The sequence below is a fragment of the Schistocerca nitens genome, chromosome 8, assembly GCF_023898315.1.
Source record: "Schistocerca nitens isolate TAMUIC-IGC-003100 chromosome 8, iqSchNite1.1, whole genome shotgun sequence".
Taxonomy (NCBI): Eukaryota; Metazoa; Arthropoda; class Insecta; order Orthoptera; family Acrididae; genus Schistocerca; species Schistocerca nitens.
The window spans coordinates 266,588,992-266,613,130 of NC_064621.1; positions in this window are offsets into that span (position 1 = coordinate 266,588,992).

Genomic DNA, 24,139 nt, shown 5'->3' on the forward strand with positions numbered 1-24,139 from the left:
TAATCCTAAGAAGTAGCTATTCCATTTCTGTACCACATACTTTTTGCCTTCCTGATGACATTTTAAGCACCTGTTTGTAATGAGCAGCTGCAATTCGATTGTGACTGCTTCTAACATTTTCTTCTACGTGATGTTCTTATAATGCTAGTCATTCTTATCACCTAGTCAGTCTACCAACCTCCCTGTTCCTGCCAGTATCCTGTTTTGAAAGTTCTAATGAAAGAGCATGAGAAACGTGTTGAGGAAAGCATTATATTTACTGTCAGAACATCAGCACTATAATCACCTGGCCGCTCTTGTTCTTTAATGTGGTTTAATAAGGTCGCTGTAGCAACTGGATTAGCTTATATAAATAGTTTATAATCATATTTAACATGTGACTGATCACAAAACATTTGGCCGTTAAAATCTGCGCATGATGGTTAAAGGCCATTTACCTTTTGCTAACTGAATGTCCCTCTAATAGTGAAGAGCGAACAAAAATGGGTATGTTTGTGCTACTGTTCCCCTGCACTGGCGTCGGAAAGAATATAGTTTGCATCACATTATGTGACTTAAGCGGATCTACCAGCATCCTCTCTTTTCCACAAGCACTTAATAAATTAATATTGAATTCCGCACATACAATGAATTTATTATACTTCCTATAAAATAAACCAAGAACTATCTCTTGCTTGAGGAGAAATGTTCTGAAATCAGAATCAGGAGACCTACTAACAACAAAATTTAAAGGTTTAGTTCCACTAAATTCAACCACACCTGCAAACATTCAAGTACCTGCTCCGCGCAGTGCCTTGAAACGTCAAGGGACTCAAATGGAATACCGTTTTTCACATGCAATGCCACTCCGTTATATCACAATGAACGCCTATAAAAACAACCAGCCGACCCATATCTTGGTAAAGACAGCATCTGAATTATTACGTTATTTAAGAAGTGCTCTAAAGTATCTATGACATCACAGTCAACATCAATGAGCAGTTCACAAGCTTAATCTTGTGTATTTCGTCAAAATATGATAATGTGCCGGCCGCTGGTGGCCGAGCGGTTCTGGCGCTACAGTCTGGAACCGCGCGACCGCTACGGTCGCAGGTTCGAATCCTGCCTCGGGCATGGATGTGTGTGTTGTCCTTAGGTTAGTTAGGTTTAAGTAGTTCTAAGTTCTAGGGGACTTATGACCTCAGCAGTTGAGTCCCATAGTGCTCAGAACCATTTTTTTTATGATAATGTCTTTATTACCCGCATACCTCGCCTTTGTTGCTGCCATCTCAAGCTTTGCTAACTTCCCCTTCCTATATATATTGACGTGCAGGCCATGCCTAGTGTAACTCGTCCTGTTGCAATTTAAAACATGGCCTCCGCCATCAGTGCCTTCTGAAGCCTCATGGTAATACACCTGACAGCCGTAGTAAGATAAGGCCGATCATGACGCTGAAACAGTAACACGAAATGCGTGCGCATCCGTGCCATCAATTTGAGTAGCTATCTTTACCAGGCCACCACCTATGTCGTACTCTCCGCCGCTATCACAACTATTCCCATCCCCATCCACAATCATCACATGATCTACTATTGTAAAATTCCTGCATTACTCCCCTATGTTAACAGTCACCTGAGTGAACCTAGAACTAGGCTTCTTTCAACTGCCGGCTAACGCCTCTGTCATGTGAACTATCCTAACAGCAGAACATTTTTGTTTCAATGAGAAGTATTAGATGATTTACGCTTCCTGATGCTGACGTTTGCTGCATACTTCCCATACCTATAGCTAAAAAAAGGTTCCTCTCCACAAGACTCCGACAGTTGGTCGAATATACTGGTAACACGCAAGGTGCAAGTGTCTCAATATCTCTTTCTCCTAGCAGCTTTCTTGCCAACTGCCAATTTATTGCCTAACACTCTATTAAATGCCGTGTAATGTTCAGAATTTTTTCTTCATGTAACATTAGCCAATCTTCCATTTTACGAAGAAATGGGGACGTCAGCTGGTGTACTGTTTTTGCACAAAATCATTTTTTACTCTCTTGTTTTACAAAATTAATTCCAGACAGCAGTATCAGACGATGTTCATGTAATACGAACTATTTAGAAACTCTAATGGCTTGCTCAGGCACATGCCATGGCAATAAGTGCGCAGTGCTTGATGTTGAAGCTACCAGCGGTTAAAAGTCAATAGTAATATATGAACATGATCAGATTCAACTGTCTGTAAATAAATTGAAAATAAAAAAGAAATAGTTATACACTGCTACAAATGGTATACCAAGAAGGTTATAAACATAACGTAAACACACCAGATGGAACTGGGAGAAATAAAAGAAATTAGGTCATCTACAAGCGTTACAAAAACAAACGGGCTATGCAAGAGATATATTTACGAAAACACGAAGTGAAGCGGAAAACATTGTAGGAAAGCTCACCACTCCTGGGACAAGTTTATTACCACCACTGAAGATCATAATATTGGAGATATGCCATTCCCTACAAAGGGCTTAACCATCTAGAGAGAAAAAAAGATGTCGTAAATATAAATGTAATCCAAGAAGAACTATGGATAAAAAATTATAGAGATTTGAGGTCTGACAGCTCCCTGGAAAAAGAACAAAACTAGCAGCCTGTTTATGAAAAGGTAGAGCCAATTCACTTAGAGGAATTAGAAACAGCAGTAAAACTAATGAAGAATTTGATGGGTACTGGACACGATAGAATAAATGCAGAATTATTTAGCTATGTTCGCTGAATACTGTATCAAGGACATCTAAATCTAATTTATACATGCTAGAAAGTATATGAGATTCCTTGATCTTGGACGCATGCCTGTATTTCACAAAAAGGTGGCGAAAAAAAACGTGAAAATCATAGAAAAATAAAGGTTTTGAATACAGAATACACACTGAAGAGCCAAAGAAACTGCTATGCCTTCCTAATATCCCTCAGAGCCCCCACGAGCATACAGAAGTGCCGCAACTCCACTAAAGTCTGACTTAGTGCTGGAAGGAATTGACGCCTTGTATCATGCAGCGCTGTCCATAAATCCGTGAGAGTACGAGGGGGTGGAGATCTATTCTGAACAGCATGTAGCAAGTCATTCCAGACATGCTGAGTGATGTTCATTTGTGGGGAGATTGGTGTCCAGCGGAAGTGTTTAAACTCAGAAGAGTATTCCTGGAGCCATTCTGTACCAATTCTGGACGTGTGGGGTGTCGCTTTGTCCCGCTCGAATTACCCAGGTCTGTCGGGATGCACAATGGACATAAACGGATGAGCCGGCCGCGGTGGTCTAGCGGTTCTAGGCGCGCGGTCCGGAACCGCGTGACCGATACGGTCGCAGGTTCGAATCCTCCCTCGGGCATGGATCTGTGTGACGTCCTCAAGTTAGTTAGGTTGAAGTAGTTCTAGGGGACTGATGACCTCACCAGTTAAGTCCCACAGTGCTCAGAGCCATTTGAACCAAAGTCCAGCACGGGCCGACACGCCCTCCTGATGTAATCGGGGCACAGTTAGTGCAGCCTGTGTCTTCACTTTGGTGTGCGGCGAGCCGTATATCGTCACGTAATTCACCTGTTGGCGTCGTCCTTTCGCCATCAGGTTCTCTGACTCAGCTCGTCAGCTATTCACTTACGACATGCACTGTTCTCCTGAGATGCTAACCGAAGTCACAGAACTTCTTCAAACTTTCTCAATGTCTTTAACCAGTTTAATAATTTTACCTCTGCACTCTTCCCCTTCAAAGAAGAATTTGCCGTCTAACTGTACTATTATCCGAAAGCACTATGTTAACAAATCTTATTTAAAATAGCTAGGCGATTCACTTTTGTGGTCCTTGTGTTATGCTGCTACGTTCTGTACTTCTTCTGTTCAGTATCTTCAGTGTATTTACATTTTGCACACCGTGGCCCACTGTACACTGTGACCGTATGCTATTTAGTATTCTGCTCTTCCTTGTAGGTTCTTTACCTTTTTAGTTTATGCCATTTCAACTTGTCTGAACCGTGCTGTTGAAGTTCGGCAGGCGTGGGATCTGGGCAACTTTTCTCTTGAATAGATAGTACACAATTCCTAAGACAGAACAAAAGTGCAAGCAGCTGTGGTCGAAGACTATCAGTTGCTCCCCTTGTTTGCGTCGGTAATTGCTTACATGTTCCAAAAGGTGTTCCATCGTGATTCGGCCATGCTGCGAGGCAATCATGTATTCTAGAGAGGGGAGTAGGGTCAAGTCAATGGTACTACTTAGAAAAGTTATCTTTTCTGTGAGTAGGATTCCAGAGGGTTAGTTGGGTATGTAAATTAATGTATGAACCACGCTAAGTCAAACGGTTCCAGTTATGGTGGCTGGCAATCGAAAAGTAGGCCCAGATGTATCATATCACATTGAGTGACATTGTTTACCAATCCTTGTCCTTATAATTCCATCACCTTTCTAGTGTCACTCGTGGTACCAACTCTGTTTACAGGTGCAAGTGCGTCTGCAACTGTGAAAATGCCGATGACAGAAGCTTTGTCGTAGCATGGCGTGGAGTGCAGACGTGTTCGGAGAGCGCTCAGCTTATTTTCTCGTTTGCGGTGGGAAGAAGTGGTATCATACAGTAGAAGTTTCTGAGTGAATGGTTAAAGGTCTGATCTGTCACGTCACGCAATAAAAAGTAGTTCGGGATTGTTCTTTGGCCGTTAGAGGTTTTTCCGTGAAAGTGAATGTATTCTCGTGAGCCGCGTGCCCGGCGGCGCGGTGTACAGCGGGTTGCCGTGACGTCGGGCGCGAACGATGCCAACAGCGTGGCTTGCGACGAGCTGACTGCTCGACCTACAACTGTCCCTTGCGTCAGGAGTCCCAGACAGCAGCGGCCGACTCAGCAGACGTCGTCTACAGAAGGCTGGCTGCAGGAATTTTCAACAGACGTCCTATCAACAAAACGCAGATTTTAACACAAGCATCCCAAATCGCACAAGCAAACAAATCACCAGGAACCAAAATAAGAGCGTGATGTCGTGCAGTACCCTGGAGGAAACGACGTGGATGATCTTGTGGTAAGATCTTATGGAATAAAATTGCTTATGTGTTCGGTCCCTAAGCTTACACACTACTTAATCTAACTTAAACTAACAAGTTTGTCTGTGTGGCCATCCTCCGCAGCAAGCATATAAATACGTGTTCTGCAAATCAAACTGCCTTTTTCTGCTGCTTGTTACTTTCCTGCTTTCGCTGACGAAATATAGCGAGCACTACATGCAGCACACGAACAGGAGAGACCATTTGCTAGAATAAGATAGGCTGCACGTCTGACAACTCAGAAGTACACAGTAAGTGATATATATACAAACATAGAGACTGATTCGAATACAGCCGGCCGCGGTGGTCTCGCGGTTCTAGGCGCGCAGTCCGGAACCGTGCGACTGCTACGGTCGCAGGTTCGAATCCTGCCTCGGGCATGGACGTGTGTGATGTCCTTAGGTTAGTTAGGTTTAAGTAGTACTAAGTTCTAGGGGACTGATGACCACAGCAGTTGAGTCCCATAGTGCTCAGAGCCATTTGAACCATTTTTTTGATTCGAATACTGTGTTACACACAGGAAGTGAAGACGACACGAAATCGAATCAATCTGAAAATATATCTCATCTATGTAGTTGGTTCTTATATCATTCCTTAGCTTGTAACACTATCTGACGGTGTGACATTTCTTCTTCTTTCCATGCATCGGGTGTAACTGGCTCTTTTACCGAGCCCTCGCACCTGATGCAGAAGAGACTATACTCTAGAAACACATAGTGACTTAGTTAACCAATACAGTATTAATTACCACACAGGCGAAACAACATATGAAATAGACAAATACCAAACTCCTAGAAGGTATAAAGGGAAGAACTCTCCCATCTAAGTCAACATAATTGTCATTCATTAATTTTTCCATTAAATAAAACTTCAATTTTAATGTAAAATACAGCCATAACTTATCCTGTATTCCATTTCTTGCCATTAGCTAAGTTAGCAACAGATTTCAACAAAACTATATATATATATATATATATATATATATATATATATATATATATATATATATATATATATACAGGGTGACTCACCTAACATTACCGCTGGATATATTTCGTAAACCACATCAAATACTGACGAACGGATTCCACAGACCGAACGTGAGGAGAGGGGCTAGTGTAACTGTTTAATACAAACCATACAGAAATGCACGGAAGTATGTTTTTTAACACAAACCTACGTTTTTTTTAAATGGAACCCCGTTAGTTTTGTTGGCACATCTGAACATATAAACAAATACGTAATCAGTTCCGTTTGTTGCATTGTAAAATGTTAATTACATCCGGAGATATTGTAACCTAAAGTTGACGTTTGAAACCTCCGACGTTCAGTTGCGTGTTGTAACAAACACGGGCCACGGTCGGCGAGCAGCATCTGCAGGGACATGTTTACGATGACGACCGTGTTTACGAGTGTGGCTGTAGTGCACTGTTGTGGTTTGGTCTAGCTGTCGCAGTGTCCGCATGTAGCGCTTGCTGCTATTGTTATTCTGCATTCGTCTCCGCACGCAGAGCAACTGTAGTACACAGTGATACCAGACGTCTGTGATAGTGTAGTGTTGTAGGAACTGTGACCATGGTGTATTCGAACTCTGAAAAGGCGGAGATGATACTCATCTATGCCGAGTGTCGACGAAATGCAGCTGAAGCCTGCAGGGTGTATGCAGAACGATACCCGGACAGAGAGCATCCAACGTGCCGCACATTGCCAAAAATCTACCGCCAACTGTATGCAACAGGTAGTCACAGGAGAAGCGGGTGCAGTTGGTGCGTTAGCTGCTGTTGCCATGAACCCACACATGAGTACACGGGACATTGCGAGAGCCGTTGGACTGAGACAAAGTAGTGTCATGCGCATACTGCATCGTCACCGCTTTCACCCGTTTCATGTGTCGCTACATCAGCAATTACATGGTGATGACTTTAATCATCGAGTGCAAGTCTGTCAATAGGCATTAAGAGAGAATGCGTTGCAGTTCTACCTGTTTACCGATGAAGCGGGTTTCACAAACCACGGGGCAGTGAATCTACGGAACATGCATTACTGGTCCGTGGACAATCCTCGCTGGCTCAGACAGGTAGAGCGACAGCGAACTGGGACTGTAAATGTATGGTGCGGAATCATTGGCGACCACCTCATTGGTCCTCACTTCATTGCAGGGACCCAAACAGCTGCAACATACATCGCGTTTCTACAGAATGTTCTGCCAACGTTGCTCGAAAATGTCCCACTGGAAACGCGTCGACGTATGTGGTATCAGCATGACGGTGCACCTACACATTCCGCAATTAACACTAGGCTGAACCTGGACAGGACGTTCGACGGGCGTTTCATAGGACGTGGAGGACGCATAAATTGGCCAGCCCGTTCTCCTGATCTTACACCTCTGGACTTCCTTCTGTGGGGTACGTTAAAGGAGACTGTGTACCGTGATGTGCCTACAACCCCATAGGATATGAAACAACGTATTGTGGCAGCCTGCGGCGACATTACACCAGATGTACTGAGGCGTATACGACAGTCATAACGCCAGAGATTGCAATTGTGTGCAGCAAATGATGGCCACCACATTGAACATCTATTGGCCTGACATGTCGGGACACACTCTATTCCACTCTGTAATTGAAAACGGAAACCACGTGTGTACGTGTACCTCACCCCTCATGGTAATGTACATGTGCGTCAGTGGAAAGGACCAATAAAAAGGTGTTAGCATGTGGACGTAATGTGCTGTTCCAGTCTCTTCTGTACCTAAGGTCAATCACCGTACCCTTTGGATCCCTACGTAATTCGGTGCTCTCCGATACACACGATCGAACAGCGGAGGAGTGGTACTCAAGCGTCAACTTTAGGATACAATATTTCCGGATATAATTAACATTTTACAATGCAACAAACGGCACTGATTACGTATTTCTTTATGTGTTCGGATGTGCTAACAAAACTAACGTGGTTCCATTTAAAAAAACGTAGGTTTGTGTTAAAAAAACATACTTTCGTGAATTTTTTTTATGGTTTGTATTAACCAATTACACTAGCCCCTCTCCTCACGTTCGGTCTGTGGAACCGATTCGTCAGTATTTGATGTGGTTTACGAAATATATCCAGCGGTAATGTTAGGTGACTCACCCTGTATATACACTCCTGGAAATGGAAAAAAGAACACATTGACACCGGTGTGTCAGACCCACCATACTTGCTCCGGACACTGCGAGAGGGCTGTACAAGCAATGATCACACCCACGGCACAGCGGACACACCAGGAACCGCGGTGTTGGCCGTCGAATGGCGCTAGATGCGCAGCATTTGTGCACCGCCGCCGTCAGTGTCAGCCAGTTTGCCGTGGCATACGGAGCTCCATCGCAGTCTTTAACACTGGTAGCATGCCGCGACAGCGTGGACGTGAACCGTATGTGCAGTTGACGGACTTTGAGCGAGGGCATATAGTGGGCATGCGGGAGGCCGGGTGGACGTACCGCCGAATTGCTCAACACGTGGGGCGTGAGGTCTCCACAGTACATCGATGTTGTCGCCAGTGGTCGGCGGAAGGTGCACGTGCCCGTTGACCTGGGACCGGACCGCAGCGACGCACGGATGCACGCCAAGACCGTAGGATCCTACGCAGTGCCGTAGGGGACCGCACCGCCACTTCCCAGCAAATTAGGGACACTGTTGCTCCTGGGGTATCGGCGAGGACCATTCGCAACCGTCTCCATGAAGCTGGGCTACGGTCCCGCACACCGTTAGGCCGTCTTCCGCTCACGCCCCAACATCGTGCAGCCCGCCTCCAGTGGTGTCGCGACAGGCGTGAATGGAGGGACGAATGGAGACGTGTCGTCTTCAGCGATGAGAGTCGCTTCTGCCTTGGTGCCAATGATGGTCGTATGCGTGTTTGGCACCGTGCAGGTGAGCGCCACAATCAGGACTGCATACGACCGAGGCACACAGGGCCAACACCCGGCATCATGGTGTGGGGAGCGATCTCCTACACTGGCCGTACACCACTGGTGATCGTCGAGGGGACACTGAATAGTGCACGGTACATCCAAACCGTCATCGAACCCATCGTTCTACCATTCCTAGACCGGCAAGGGAACTTGCTGTTCCAACAGGACAATGCACGTCCGCATGTATCCCGTGCCACCCAACGTGCTCTAGAAGGTGTAAGTCAACTACCCTGGCCAGCAAGATCTCCGGATCTGTCCCCCATTGAGCATGTTTGGGACTGGATGAAGCGTCGTCTCACGCGGTCTGCACGTCCAGCACGAACGCTGGTCCAACTGAGGCGCCAGGTGGAAATGGCATGGCAAGCCGTTCCACAGGACTACATCCAGCATCTCTACGATCGTCTCCATGGGAGAATAGCAGCCTGCATTGCTGCGAAAGGTGGATATACACTGTACTAGTGCCGACATTGTGCATGCTCTGTTGCCTGTGTCTATGTGCCTGTGGTTCTGTCAGTGTGATCATGTGATGTATCTGACCCCAGGAATGTGTCAATAAAGTTTCCCCTTCCTGGGACAATGAATTCACGGTGTTCTTATTTCAATTTCCAGGAGTGTATATATTAGTATATATATTAGTTATTTCTTAGTTTAACTTTTTGCAAAATTCTCGAACAGTGTGCTAGTAATGAAATAAAATTTGTGTGACATAGCAAGTAAAACCACAAAATGCATGACCTGCTATATAGTAAGAGGCAGCAGGTATTTAATTGAGAAATAAAATAATAAATCGTAAATAAATTTTCTCCCTATGCACCGTTGAACCCCATTCGATTAGCTGTCACGAAATGCTGTTTCTGAATGCATCCTCCAATCTTTGTATCTCCTTTTCCAGTGTCCAAATGTTACCATCAACACTCAGGTTCCACTGATTATGTCTGTTTGTCTTGACAACACAACACCACCCGATAGGAGACTTTGTTTTATCGCTTCTGACATCCTACAACAGCACAGCAGGCATAGCACGATGAAGCTTCCTGCTTTCTTTCTCCTTCCCGTTCCGATATTGCTGCAGTGAGTTGTGACTGGTTCATCACGTTCTGGGGTAGAATTGCGTGCATGCAGGAAAAGAAAATCCTGCTGTTAGCTTCTTTTATCCTTGATCCTAAGTGCATAATGACGAGTTGTGTTAGCTACTGAATTATTTCGTTTTCCCTGATGCATGTTTTCCCTTATCCTTCTTTCTTTGACTCTTCGTTCCATCCTTTCGAACCTCCAACCAACTAATGAAGTAACTCTCAAATATTACCCTTATATGGCTAAAATCGACTTACAGGAATTACCGTAAGCGAGTCGGAAGCAGTGACTTGACATTAATAGGTGACGTCATTTTAATCACCTGTAAGGACCCTGATATTGCGGTACAAATCTTTTGATTTTTCTCTTAGGCACGTAAGGATTCGTCATCATCAGCCCTGGCCCACATGATATTTAGCAAAGTTGTTTTACTATTATGACTCCTACCTTGCGACTTCAAAGCTATAGTATTCATCCTCGTCACATGCCAGTAAATAGTTTTAAACCGTTTGGCAACGTCCTTTACTGACTAAAAGTCACCCTAGGGCGTACGTTTACAAAATTCAAAGGGTGACGATATTTTACTACCGAAAATCACCCCTTATCGTGACAACTCTCTCCTATGACACGTTTTTCAATTATAAGCAGTCGTGAAGTAAGTCAGTAACATATCAAAATTTTTGTTTTGGGAATTAATATAACAATTTAATATTTTCGCAATCGTTGTTTGTGTCTGTTCAGTTCGACCGTTGGCCTGTGAATACAGAGCGATAGTTCGCAGGTCCTTAATGTGCAACAACCTGCGCAATTGCTACACCAACTAGGACATAAAATTTGTCCCAAACCTGAGTATCCATTGGTTCACGATTTCCTGGGCCACTGTTGTACCCTGTTAGTCCGGTAAATCAAGATTGTGTCATCCATGCATTGCTTCGGGCTCAATCCTCGAAACACAATCGAACAAATGCTAGAAAGTTGTAGCGGCGTTTCGAAATGACATACGAAGACATTGGTAGCAAGAGTTTGGTGACAAAAAACTTAGTTTCTGGACTGTCTTCAGGTGCCACTTCACAAATCTAAAGTCGTAAATTATCGGTACCGACCCAGACTGTCTAAAATCTGCGTAATGTTTGGCACTGGGTATGCTTTCGACACTGTCTTTTGGTTTAAGAAGTGGTAGTCTCAACAAACCCGATAGGTGTTACCATTATCCGGTGATTTATTCCTCAAAATAATTACCGAGGCAGACGATGGGCTATTGTTTATATAATTCAGTCCTGACGATACTGATTGATAAAATCCTCTATAACAGGCTCTAAATGTTCTGGGACTCGGAATGGCCCGTTACAGACCGCAGCGTAGTTCCCAGTCGGAGTATGTAGGCCACATACCCAAACGATTTAACAACTTCGTGTACTCTCCCGAAAGCTTCTCCGTTGCCTTCGTGTCTTGTCCCTACAGATGTGCTATTTTATCTTCTTGTTCGATCCAGTTAACAGACTCTCCCAGCGCCGTGCGATTAACTGGTAAGTCTCTGTCCAGCTCCTCCTCATCTAACACTTCCAAACTCGCTATCGGGGTGTCTTGTGATAATTGTATTTTGGCGGGCCCGAAATAGTAAAGACTGACATGTAACACTCGTAGTTCGGCATCTTCCATTTCGTGAACGCAGGACACGCTACGTCGTACAAACCATTTGGCTGTATCTAACTCTTTATTCTCAGACAATGGATCGACGATACACAAAGAATTTACTAACAGGTTATTATGCACATCGTACAGATTACTTTCAGCGCATGGTTCGGAATAATATCCCGTGAGTTGACTTTAAAGAATCTTGTACTCAGTTTCCTCAGGCCGAGGGGTGAGCTCGCTACAGCAATGGTTTTCCGCCTGTAGAGTCTAGATGGAACGATGTTCCATCTAGGTCCACCAATCCCCATTCTAGGTCAACCTCAGCGTGATTACAGAACCAGGAAATATAATCCAAGAATCATGTCATAGCTGCTGACAACCATTTGAAGAATATCTGCTCTGAGATCCCTTATCCGAGTCATCGCACACGAAACCCACCTACGCCGCTCAATGTCGAACGTGGTGCTTTTAATTCCTTATCCTCGAGTACACATCTACTCGCTATAGATACACAACCTATTTTCCGAGCCGCCGGTCAGAAAACAGTATGCAACTGATTTTGCATATTCGTGGATTGTTACCGGGAGAGTTGAATAGTGGACAATAACGAAACTGAACTCTCTACCTCTGCCAGTTTCTGTTACTGCAGTTTTGATCAGAATGTCCAAATTTCTTGCACCGCCTGCACTTCTGCTCCCTACATTCCTGTTGATATACCTTTGAGCCCATATCTAAAGCGTTCGACTTCCACAGGAAACACTGTCTTCCTTTCCTGTGTTTTGGTAATAAAACTTATTTCCATGCAAATGCTTCTAGAGCCCTGTGCACGGCTTCCTGTAAGATAGCTGGATTGACCCCATCATTTTCCATGAGATAAATATGAATCTTGCGGATGCGGCCCACAAAAACCTTATCCGACTCAAAATGTCTTTCATACACCCTAGTGTGTGTTGTTTGCGGTAGAGGCTTCTGAACCGCTGCGCGATCGATAATTCACGCCCAGTCTCCTGGAACACAATATTCGTAATGAAGGGGGCGTGGGATGTTTGCTGCGAGTGACATGGAGGCAACATATCATATGTTAATCAGATATTTGGTAAAGGGGAATTAAGGTCATAGGCAGACAAGAGAGAAGCAGGGGTAGGTCTGTGCACCTCAGGCCTGGTGGTATTAAAGGCTAGGTGCAGCCATGGTAAAGAAAGAGGCCAATCAGTTTCAGCCTCAGAGTGTAATCGAATCAGAGAGTACTTTAAGTTTCGATTAATCCACTCCGCGAACGAAGGTTGGGAGGAGAATTGTGTCGTGGTGACGTGATTAATCCGTGATCCGAAACAGTCGTTCCGAAACGCCCTCGAAGAAAAACAACACACAAAATATATGCTAAGATGACCTTCAGAGGATTAAACCAAGAGAAGCTCTTACTCAAATGCCTTATACCTATTCCGATAGTAATACTGCTACTGTGGGCAACCATCTGAACCAAGTAAAACCATCAATACTATAAATATATAGAGCTTCCCACCTTCGGTCTACGGAAGAGGACCGACGTAATCAATAAAAAGACGCTCCATGGGGACCTTCGCCGGAGTTTATTGAAGCAACACTATACACCCATCAGAATCCTGCTTAGCCATCTTTTATTCCCGATACTGATCAAGCATTTTTCTAACAACACTATACAGGGAGTGCCAGGTTAGGAATTCACATATCTTGTAAAGAGTTTTTTATACCCCTAGATGACCCCCAACAACAGAATTTTGATAATATTTGAAGACAGCCGGAACAAGCACGGTAGGCAGACAGATTTTAAGCTCTTCATCGCGTTGTCCAGAACGCCAGAGAATGTCCTTCGTAAGTTTGTAGATAGAAACTTGCTGACCAGCACTCAACTGCTCCCTAATGGAGCCCAATTTGTGTTCTGCTCTAGTAGTGGCGTAAGAACAACAAACAATACCGGGACCTCGGTAAGCACTGAGTTAATAAGACCTATCACCTCCTCCTCTTCGACCATTGTGCTCAAGGTATCCGATACGACGTTACCACATCCCCTAACGCGGCGCACGAAGCATTCGGCGAAAATTCCTACAGCTCACCTTGCAGTAACCCCACTTTTATGTGGACAAGAACCCAGCTAACGGTCTGGCTGTCTGTCTCCAGTGTGAATTCCCGATGTTCGATAGTCTAGAGCGAAGAGGACAGCCAGCTTCTTACTTATGACTAGAATATTTCTTCTCGACTGGAGACCAGCACCTATAGACTTCTGAAGAATTGCGGTGGTAACCCCTGAGTTGGATGCGTCAGTTTGAACCATGAAAGGGTGATTGAAGTCAGGAACGGTCAGAACAGGGGCATTATTCAAAATGACTTTTAAGTACATCTAACGGCTCGCCCTTCCTTCGCAACAGGTTTAATGTAGCGGCTAGCTCACCATACTTCGGAACGAATTTTCAGAAGATAGTCACTCCTGTGAAATGGGCTACCACTTATCTTAGTCTTAGGAGAGCGGAAACTAAAATTTTCTCTGGTTATAGAGTGTCCTCGGCTGAAACTAGATGCCCAAGAAATATCTCTCGACGAGCAGAGGTAACTATACGGTTTCGTGTTAGCCCGGCTTGCTTCAGACACCCCACAAGTGGTTCAGATGCACGAAGAAAGTGGCTCTCTACATGAAAACATCGTCCAAGTAGTTGGAACGCATACTTGAACCTCAAATCTCCGCCCCCGTAGTAAGGCCCAAAGGCATCACACTGAATTCGTGTAAGTTCAGTTGAGTGTAAAAGGCATTGGCCGCCTTGGAATCCTTGGCAAGGGGAATCTGACACTACGCCTAGCTAAGATCGAATACGGACAAATATAGTGTGCGCCAGAGAACCATGAAAAAGTAAGCGTGACAGACTCAAAAATTACTTTGTAATTAAGAACACCATAGTCCACAATGGGGCCTGAAAACTTTTTCCATTATTCTTCGGCACCATATACATCAGTGATGCATACCGCGAGGTGGACTCCTTGTAACCAATTCAGCGAGCATTTTATCTACCATCATACGCAATACCTTCATCCTAGATAAAGATAGGTGGTATTGTTGATATAACAGGAAGATGGTCTGAAAGTAAAATACGACATTCAGTCCGAATTGTCACACCTAAGATATGTGTCAACACCTCCGCGGAACCACGCAATACCTGAAGGAGAGTCTCAGCCTGATGAGGATTTACCTGCACAACGTCGAACTTCGCCCACCAATTCTAATATTAAATAGATCTACCCTCCTGGATGCCTACACAAGATAAACTCCTCAGGCGGAAACCCAAAATAGAATTTCCCAAAGGCATATCCAAAACTAATCAGTTTTACTTACAAAATCATACCTAAAGAGGGGGTCGGTGCTTAAACCCTCTTCCATTGGCCAAGAAAAATCACCGACATGACAAATGCGCATGGATCCTCTCGCAGGAAGAGCTTGACCATTAACAGATCTAGAATTTCAGCTCACGGGCTTTAATTTAGTAACTTACAAATGATTCGGTTTAGGGAATACCACCTATGACTCATTATGAAAGAGTGCTACCGGGATCTAATAGTGTACAAGGCGGGTAAAGATTGACGTACGCGCACACAAATGGAAGAGAAATATACACTGAAGCGCCGACGTAACTGCTATAGGCATGCGAATTTCAATACAGAAATATGTAAACAGGCAGAATACGGCGCTTCGGTCGGCAACGCATATTTAAGGCTAGTGTCTGCGCAGTTAAAGATCTGTTACTGCTGCTACTATGGCTGGTTATCACGATTTAAGTGGTTCTGAACGTGTTGTACAGTCGGCGCACAAGCGATGGGACACACACGATTTAAGTGGTTGTGAACGTGTTGTATAGTCGGCGCACAAGCGATGGGACACAGTATCTCCAAGGTAGCGATAAAAATGGGAACTTTCCTGTAAAACCATTTCACGAGTGTACCACGAATATCGAGAATCCGGTAAAATATCAAATCTCGGACATCGCTGCGCCCGGGAGAAGATTATGCAAGAACGGGACCAACGACGATCGGAGAGAATCCTTCAAAGTGACAGACGTTTAACCTTTCTGCATATTGCTGCAGATTTCATTGTTGCGTCGTTAACAATCTTGCGAACTATTCAACGAAACATACTTGATGTGGGCTTTCGGAGCCGAAGGCCCGCAAGTGTACCCTTGATGACTCATCAACGCCGATATTGCACTGTTGACGACTGGAAACATGTTGCCTGGTCGGACGAGTCTCGTTTCAAATAGTATCGAGCGGATGGACATGTACGGGTGTGGAGACAACGTCATGAATCCAGGGACCCAACATGTCAGCAGGGGACTGTTAAAGCTGGTGTAGGCTCTATAATGGTGTGGGCGTGTGCAGTTGAAGTGATATGGAGCCCCTGATATGTCTGGATACGACTGACAGGTGACATGTACGTAAGCATCATGTCTGATCACCTGGATCCATTCCCGTCCATTGTTTATTCCGAGGGACTCAGGCAATTCTAGTAGGACAATGCGACACCATGCACGTCCAAAATTGCTGCAGAGTACTTCCAGGAACACACTTCTGTATTTAAACACTTCTGCTGGTCACCAAACTCCCCAGACATGAACGTTATTGTGCTTACCTGGGATGCCTTGCAATGTGCCGTTGCAAGTGTTGCGACAAACTTTCGGATTTATTGACAGCCCTGCAGGATCCAAGGTGTCAGTTCCCTCCAACACTTCAGACATTAGTCTAGTCCATACCACGTCGTGATGTGGCACTTCTGCGTCCTCGTGGGTGACCTACACTATATTAGGCAGGTGTACCAGTTTCTTTGGCTCTTCAGTGTAGATCACTCCATTTACTTTTTTTACATGCTCTCGAAAAAGGCTCCGCACCATCTCCGTCTACGGCTTCAGTTGTCTCAAGCCATTTCCATTGATCTCGCACTGGCGAGCAAAATGGCCGTGCCGACCACAGCGATAACACCTACCTTACTAGCGTAAATAATGCCTGTGTTTCGTGTAATATTGAGATGACGCTTTCTGACAGCGTCCCCTTTCATTGGCTTGTCTAACCACCTCCACGAGAGTGTCTAACATATCCAAATCACGATAGGACTCTCGACAAATAAGATTGTGGAACTATATTCCGGTTTAAATCCTTGTAAAATGGTGGGAACAATGTTATGCTCATCCAACTCTAGACCAAAGGCCACTGCTGTCGTGCGCACTTCAATATATGCACACAGCTTTTCATAATTATGACGATAAAAAAAATGTTAATTAACTAGTTCGGGCCGGCCGGAGTAGCCGTGCGGTTCTAGGCGCTGCAGTCTGGAACCGAGCAACCGCTACGGTCGCAGGTTCGAATCCTGCCTCGGGCATGGATGTGTGTGATGTCCTTAGGTTAGTTAGGTATAATTAGTTCTAAGTTCTATGCAACTGATGACCTCAGAAGTTAAGTCGCATAGTGCTCAGAGCCATTTGCACTAGTTCGGTCATAACACTGACAGGCAGGCGCTTTCGTAGCACTTGGGCGTGCAGTTCCTTAAACAGCTCTTTCTCGCTAAAACCGCACCTACCATTTTCGTCAAGGATCCGTGGCAAAAGCATGCATCAGCTGAAAACACGGTCTCCCGCGAAATTTTAAAAACGTTAACTTTTTCTTCCAAGGTTACAGTAAACCAAAAAAATTTAATCAAATCCCCCTGAGCATCGATTGCAAGGCATTCTATCCCGTGCGCACATTCAAGAAGTGATTAGGCAATTTAGCAAAAGTGGACTGCGTGTTATCTATACCGCCACTTCAGGGGTTTGGCTTTCGGTAAACACTGAATTTTGCAGTTCACTAATTCCATATTCACTCTCTCATTCTAAGACAGTGAAACTAATTAGCAAATTTATCACTCTATTATGCAGTTGATCACTCTTACCTTTGATCTGGCAATCCATGAGTAACTTTCTTGAACTTTATGTAGCCAGTGCGTAATTTGTTCCGGCATGCGGTACAACTGTGTGCGCTGGGACACTAACCCTAACAATAACGTCTGTTCTATCTCTGACAGTTAAGCGGCGTGACCAATACGTTCCAGCATCACCTGAACAGGAGCATCCATATATGGGTGAAGACGCGCCGATAGCTCTGCGACGTCTTCATCCTCTGATTTTATTCTCGTATCTGAATGGATCCTGGCGAAGGCAGTCTAGTCCCGACACCTCTCGGGGCTCCATAACAGACGAATGCACTTGAAAATCAAAGCAAAAAACAACATATCTTGGTGAGCATGATGCAATACAAGCATTACAGTATAATTAAATATTTACATATATGGATGATCAATATAATTCAGTCTGACCTTCAGAAAAAAAAAAATCACGCTCTGGCTATCATATTGGTGTGTACTACTGGAGTGAGGCTGCATAGGAGTGAAAGGACCGGGCAAAGTAAGCACTGAACATCATTCCTATCTAGACTTACTAAAACTCCTCAGGCAACATAACTTTACAAATTAAGTCAGCAGTACTTTGACGTATAAAGACATAACTTCGTGATTGCACAAAACCACGAAAGAACTGTTAGAGTCTATCAGCAATGTTAAACAGTTCAGTGAGATTAATAAAAGCTTATGAGTTAAATCAAATAGTTGCCCTCGACTGTAAAGGATCATTCACGGGAACATGAATCAGGAAAACTTAAATTAGAACTAAAATTTTCTGTTTTCAAAATATTTGAATTTTTGTGTGCCACTGGTTACTACTGTTGAAATATTTCTGTAAGAAAAGGAAGATATTATTTTATCAAATGAAGTTACCTAGCAATCACTTCGAAAATTCTAAGAAAGCCTTAAGAACAGACTAAAATACAACAGATGATTTAGGTTCAACGACAGAGGAGGTCATTAAAATGGAACAAAAACAATGAAAGCTCCCTGGTGTGAAGCCATGTCGGGCAATGTAGTCCGCAACGAAGGGACCCGAAATTACTTAGGACAGACCTGATACGTTGTTCACCACACTCCTTTTCTAAGCAACCAGTGGGGACGTCCCCAAGGCCTAAACATACAATGACTGCTTGAACAGAGAAGCAATTTTGGAGTAAAATAAGCAAAAACATGAGTCACCAGCTTACACGCTGGCTTTTAGACAGAACAGTTGCGAAAAGCAGGTAAAAGGTAATAGGCCAACTGGCCAAGGCAACCACTCCCACTTACGTCTGATAGTGAGGAAATTCAGTGGCCAACCCCCATGCAGCCTCAACTTACGGCACGAGGCGGAAGAATAAATACCTAACCGTAACGCGGGGCGGAAAACAGGTGGAACGTTTGGCTGATGGACCTCATCTATGTAAACACAAGCTAGGTTTGGAAGTATAAACCACCAAAATATATATGGAACAAGATTTGCCCCGGTAAGACGCACAAGCTTGCGGGCTCCAAATACCTAAGGAAAGCGATTTTGCGATTTAGTGCACAACGTACCAGACAAAAAATACTTTGAACGTCCCAAATAGTGAAGCATTAAACATTACAGAAATTTACAAAACCACGTTAATTTGAGACACCATCAAATCGCAACTTGCGACAACTGCCAAATGGGAGCTATTATGTTTTGATACGAGTGACATGCTACTCAAATTGTCTCGCGAAGCGCAACAACAGAACAACAACAGATAACTGAACCTGTCACTACTGAGTTGTTCGGTTCCTTCAGGAAATAATGAAACAATTTGGTCTCTCTCAATCTTTCGTTGCCCTTAACATAAGCCCTAACATACCTTGTTAGCTTACGCCTAGCTACATTTTGTAACTGCTCCTTATTCAAATTGCCTAACCTGGCGGCTGTGGCAAGATTATCGAAAAGAATGAAAACATCCTGCCCTGATGTTCCTGAAACGGGTTGAGCATGACCGTGATGTTGCTATCCAAGGTTAGTGTCGGGGCGTGATATTCGCCGTTAATTTACGTAAGTGCCTCCATACCTGTATGCACCTGGTCTACCTGCTCTATGAGCTGCTAAATGGTTTGCTTCGTCAAAACATCCACTTTGAGTACGGCACGCATAATCGAGCAAAATGAAAAACAGGATACACAAAGATAAATAACCAAGGTGAAAAGCAGGACAAGCATCAACCAGATAGGTTACGACCAAGACGTTTTGTGGCACTTCTTCCAGTTAATGGAAAATCACTGTAGCTGCAGACCCATGTTGCTCGTTATCATCTTCCGGCTGCTTGTCATTCACTTTCTGCCAACAGTCATTCTGCTTCCAGTGTAAAAGGGGCGAAGAAAAGAGTGACTATTGGGACGATGGGTTCTCGACCAGTACGTGGGAGGGAGCTGGCAGCAGTCGACTCCTAATCGTAAACACACTCACGTTCAGAAGAGTACTGGAGATAGGACGTTGATATCCACAGGGCATTTACACTCCTGGAAATGGAAAAAAGAACACATTGACACCGGTGTGTCAGACCCACCATACTTGCTCCGGACACTGCGAGAGGGCTGTACAAGCAATGATCACACGCACGCCACAGCGGACACACCAGGAACCGCGGTGTTGGCCGTCGAATGGCGCTAGCTGCGCAGCATTTGTGCACCGCCGCCGTCAGTGTCAGCCAGTTTGCCGTGGCATACGGAGCTCCATCGCAGTCTTTAACACTGGTAGCATGCCGCGACAGCGTGGACGTGAACCGTATGTGCAGTTGACGGACTTTGAGCGAGGGCGTATAGTGGGCATGCGGGAGGCCGGGTGGACGTACCGCCGAATTGCTCAACACGTGGGGCGTGAGGTCTCCACAGTACATCGATGTTGTCGCCAGTGGTCGGCGGAAGGTGCACGTGCCCGTCGACCTGGGACCGGACCGCAGCGACGCACGGATGTACGCCAAGACCGTAGGATCCTACGCAGTGCCGTAGGGGACCGCACCGCCACTTCCCAGCAAATTAGGGACACTGTTGCTCCTGGGGTATCGGCGAGGACCATTCGCAACCGTCTCCATGAAGCTGGGCTACGGTCCCGCACACCGTTAGGCCGTCTTCCGCTCACGCCCCAACATCGTGCAGCCCGCCTCCAGTGGTGTCGCGACAGGCGTGAATGGAGGGACGAATGGAGACGTGTCGTCTTCAGCGATGAGAGTCGCTTCTGCCTTGGTGCCAATGATGGTCGTATGCGTGTTTGGCGCCGTGCAGGTGAGCGCCACAATCAGGACTGCATACGACCGAGGCACACAGGGCCAACACCCGGCATCATGGTGTGGGGAGCGATCTCCTACACTGGCCGTACACCACTGGTGATCGTCGAGGGGACACTGAATAGTGCACGGTACATCCAAACCGTCATCGAACCCATCGTTCTACCATTCCTAGACCGGCAAGGGAACTTGCTGTTCCAACAGGACAATGCACGTCCGCATGTATCCCGTGCCACCCAACGTGCTCTAGAAGGTGTAAGTCAACTACCCTGGCCAGCAAGATCTCCGGATCTGTCCCCCATTGAGCATGTTTGGGACTGGATGAAGCGTCGTCTCACGCGGTCTGCACGTCCAGCACGAACGCTGGTCCAACTGAGGTGCCAGGTGGAAATGGCATGGCAAGCCGTTCCACAGGACTACATCCAGCATCTCTACGATCGTCTCCATGGGAGAATAGCAGCCTGCATTGCTGCGAAAGGTGGTTATACACTGTACTAGTGCCGACATTGTGCATGCTCTGTTGCCTGTGTCTATGTGCCTGTGGTTCTGTCAGTGTGATCATGTGATGTATCTGACCCCAGGAATGTGTCAATAAAGTTTCCCCTTCCTGGGACAATGAATTCACGGTGTTCTTATTTCAATTTCCAGGAGTGTAGATTAGTATGTACTACTGAGGTTATTAGCATTTGAACAACGTCGGCTTGTAGGTTGAAGATCAACATCGATATCACGGCGCAACACCTCTGTACTGTTTCTCCTGGGTGGACTATTTTTTTTAAATGTAAACTAAATATTACGATAGATTTTATAAATAACTGACAAGTACGCCAAAGAAGAAGAGATACAACTACAATGGACATGTTATTCCATGGACTCTTGCGCTTGTATGCATGAGCTATCTTTCCTTGGAGGAGATTCTTTTGTTAAGCTCATCTTGCTGTACAAGCTGATAATGTAAGTTGTACTTAAAACCCGAAAAATATAATGGTTATTTTGTCAAAAGGATTTGTGTATGTGGTCAATCTATCGTAAATCTGATACCTTTATTGTCTTAAGTAGATATGGACCTTAACAAAGAATTTTCATTGTTAGGCGCCATCTTAGAAAAATCTTTAACATTTTTCTTTTAGCTCATCTAAGAGACGTGCCGTCGGTTAGGCCAATTAACTTTCAGATCCCACGAGACCGGAGGCAGCTACTAATAATTTAACAATTTTAATTACAGATTTTCTTTATAACACGAGATAACATCCTAGGCAGAATAGTTCTGGTCACAGGATCCCAGTTCCATTATGGGATTTCATTTGTAGATGCTACTCTTGTTATCTTATATTGGGGAATCGAAACGAAACCACGATATTAAGTTACGTACTACAGTAGTGTACAACGAACAGATTTGGCAAATATTCTCTGGTGCAATAAGCACACCACTTCTCACGAGCCTAGTGTTGGATAAATGAGTAATGGACAATTAACTATCGAAATTGCGTAACTACCCTGAGAACTGAGCTAGTTTACTGAGAGTTCATACACGTTGGGCTAAATTAAACAAGATATTACACTGTTAATAATATTCCTACATTAGTTATTTCTCTTTCATGCTGAACCATTGCATTAATGTGTGTTTCTTTTTTATATAATTAATGACTCACATTTTATTTTATTACATTACACTTGGCGCCGGTAGTAAGTGTTCTGCAGCATCTATGATAGAATATTTAAAGAATTCTGGTCAGTATATTTCTTGTGTTTAAACAGCTTGGTGCATATCCACCAATAACTGAATTCACTGAACACTTAGTACTGGGGCCGAAATCGAAACTGGAATCTTACGACCTATCGCCATTGTTGTAACTGATTCCCTGTATGTATACCAGAGATAGTGAATTGTAATTAATGCATAAAACGTTTCCGTTTCATGTACCATACGCATGGGAAATACGGCAAGCTGATAGAAAACTGAATGAGTGATCGCAGACCAACACTGTTTCTTACATCTGACATAGACCGAAAGGTAACGAACCGAATGCACGCGACCAGGTTTCTAATTAAAACTAGTCAGTAGCACCTGGGGGCATGCAATTAAACCAATCTGTACACATAGGTTTCTTCAAGTTTTTCTATTGTCACTATTAGTATAGGCAGTTTTGAGTAGTTATAGTATGAATTTTGTGTGTGAACTGATAGTATCAGCTAGCAACATGGTTAGGCAAATACTAGACGTGTGGAGGTTGAGAATTATTAAAGTGATGACCAATTAGAGAATATTCCTGGATCATTGCCAGGAGGGTCGGGAGCTTATATCTCAACCGAGTATACAATCGCTGGGCGGACAAGAGAATGTCGACACCGCGAGAGAAATCAACTGCGAGAAAGCACACGAAAGTGTTCGCGCGCGAGTCGACTTTGCAAATCCAAGCGATATGCTTACACAGCTATTCCTGAAATTAGAATTAATGGAACAGCAAAGAAAGAAAGAACGGGAATTAATGGAACGGCAAAGAAAGAAAACACAGGAATTAATGGAACACCATAGAAAAAGAGAGCGAGAGGAGGATATCCAACGCCAGAATGAGCTTTTCGAAAAAGTTGAGACTAGCCTAATCGCCACAGTGGACGAGCGGTTAGTCAAACGCGGATAAGCGTTGATACAAAAACTGAACCGTGCTCTTGACGATAGTGATCAAGGCATATTAGAACATGCTGACAGCGAGATAGGAAAGGTTGAATCTGAGGTATCGGAAGTGAAGAAAAATTTACAGGAATTTCCCGATAAAGTAAATACTTTGGCCGGAGAGGTATCAGAGGTCAAGGAGGTGCAGGAATCACTCGATGCCAAAGTTAAGCAATCAACCAAAGGCAGCGAGGAAATCTCTTTAACTATTGAGCGAAAGGTAGAAGCTGAGGGAAGCTTATAATGCTTGACCGTATTGAACACAAGAGTCAGCAAGGTACCTCCATGAACCACGAACCCGTAACACCCGAGATACCGAAAAGCCAGTGAATGACTATGATAATAGTCATGAACTGTGCCGCACCTAGTCCCTGTTGCAGTCGTTCATGTAATTCACAGCAGGGCGAAAATTATGCTTCAAATCGAGGCGCGCGCGGAAACCCACTAGCAAACAGTGTAACTGTCAGTCCATATGCAGCGAATACATACACAATTTAAGGTATTTTTCCGAAGAGAAAAAGTCTTGTCATCCAGTAATATTTGTAAAAAAGTTTTAAGAATGTG